This window comes from Hippoglossus stenolepis, chromosome 9 (genome assembly GCF_022539355.2).
Source record: "Hippoglossus stenolepis isolate QCI-W04-F060 chromosome 9, HSTE1.2, whole genome shotgun sequence".
Classification (NCBI taxonomy): Eukaryota; Metazoa; Chordata; class Actinopteri; order Pleuronectiformes; family Pleuronectidae; genus Hippoglossus; species Hippoglossus stenolepis.
Window position 1 is genome coordinate 27,848,979 of NC_061491.1, and position 2,239 is coordinate 27,851,217.

The following is a 2,239-nucleotide window of genomic DNA, read 5'->3' on the forward strand; positions in this document are numbered from 1 at the left end:
GTTTGTGGTTTTGTGCTCAGAATAAAATGATCTTGTTTGAATAAGAGAGTTTTTTTTATTTGAATCATCGACGTCAGGTTCTCCAGAAGTTAACTCTCTACATGGGCCCTTTTACTTTTGAAACTTTAAATACAGTTTACTGGTAAAACTTGTAAAATAATATTCTTTACGTTGTTGTGTTGTAACTTATGAGAAGCTAGAAGATCTGAGGACTTTTAAATATCCTGAGTCTGATCTAGAAGAATCACTTCATATCAAGATTTCACTTTTTAAAGTCTGAATTTGAACAGAGACGTGAAACTCACCTGCTGAGTTGCAGCCACGTTAATCCACAGTGTCCTTTAGGGGGCGCTGGTGTTCAGGCTAAAACATCTGGCGCAGTCTTTGTCCTTTGATTTATGAATTAATGTCCTTCACTACTGGAGCCTGCGAGGTCCAAATCCACCTAGTTTGCTTTCATGTGAACAGAAATCTGCTTTATTTAGAAAATCAGTAATATTATTACAAAATACACTTTTGTTTCCAGCTGTTTTAACCTGAGTAATAATAAGGAAACATGTAAACTCGGGTTTAAAATTGTTGTTGTAAAATATAAAATGTAAAATAAATCAAATTGTACCTGTGATGTGGGAAAATAAAGGTCACGTGGAGGAAACACGTGTAGAAATCAAACCTCAGTCGATTGATCTCTGGGTTTGTTTACTTCCTTCGACTCGACCACGTGCTCGCAATGCGGTCACGCATGCGCGCCGTGCCTGTGTCGGTGCCGCGCACAGTCAAAAACAACACTCGGCCACGGGAGCGCGCAGTCCAAAATATGGTCTCAGGTTGATTGGCTGTTGTCCTCTGGCCCCGCCCTCCCTCGCAGCGGATTGGCCAGGTGCGGATTCTTCTTCTCGCTGATTGGACGCTATTTGTAGAAGCGGCTGTGTAGCTAGGCTACTGCTGCCTTCAGGGTCTGCTCCAAAAGTCAGATTTAAGAGTTTCTGAAGATGAGAAGATCTGTTGTTGTTGTTTAGGTTGGAAGCAGCAGCTGAAAGTCAACTTGGAATGTACTTCTGAGGAGGTTACAGATACTTTGTGGAAGTACGAGCTGAACAGTGAAAGTAAAAACACACCATTAGTGACTATTTACTCAAAATAGTCCCAAGAAACAGTCACAGCAGCTACTGACAGCGTCTGTGATTTCTAGACAATTATTCCTGGTGACACCACCGAGGAAACACATACAAAGGTCAGGACTAAACTTTAAAGTTAAAAATACATGTACGCAACTAAGAAAATCTATATTTAAACTGGAAAAAAAACAATAGACCCCACAACAGAGTGTGTGCTTGTGCTGTTTCCCATAGGTTATTTATTATAAATTGACAGCGTTAATAAACTTAACCATATCTTGTGGTCTTCTTTAAGAAATGGCTGAAAGCTTTGGAAACAATTAGGTTGAACTGCACTCGATGTCTTTTGCTTATAAGTTTGTTAGTTTTAGTTCTAATTGTCGTACAGTAATAGTTTTTTGATGTTTCTTATATTTATTTCATTCTTATCTTTTTCCGTGACTTTTAAACGATGAATTATTTTGTACCTGTTGTCTTTAAATGACATTGTTGTGATTTGCTTGTTGCCTCTGATGTTTTATATCAAATGGCATTCTTGTTTTGTATTCTTGTTTCTATTGGACCTCTTTTAAACAACTGTCAGTTTGTGTGTTTTATGTGTTTTGTGTGTTTCGTGTCTTGTCACAAACTAAATTCCCTCCGGGATCTTTTCTATCCTGAAGTCAAACTTGTCTCGACATGTTCCAGGTTCTTTTCCTGTGCGCTGGAACCCAAACGTCCCTTTGTCCCACGGCCCCTAAACGCGGCCCTGGTGGGGGAAATAAAACCGCTCTTTCCTGCACTTTCCATGAACAAGTTGACAGTGAACGCAGCTCACACGTTCGATCCCACCGGGAGCATGAAGCCTGAACCACACACCCGGTGACGCATCGTCCACAGCCGCTGTCCTGGAGCTTTCTGTGCGTAATGCGCATCACAGCTGATTAGGATCCGAGGATAGAAAGGCCGCAGACGGGACAGCTCGACCTGTCTCACCCCCCCAGGCACCGGACAGCTCGACCTGTCTCACCCCCCCAGGCACCGGACAGCTCGACCTGTCTCACCCCCCCAGGCACCGGACAGCCCCACCATGCACGCGCTCTGAGCCGCCGCACGGACCGGACTCTTCTCCGGAGTGACCC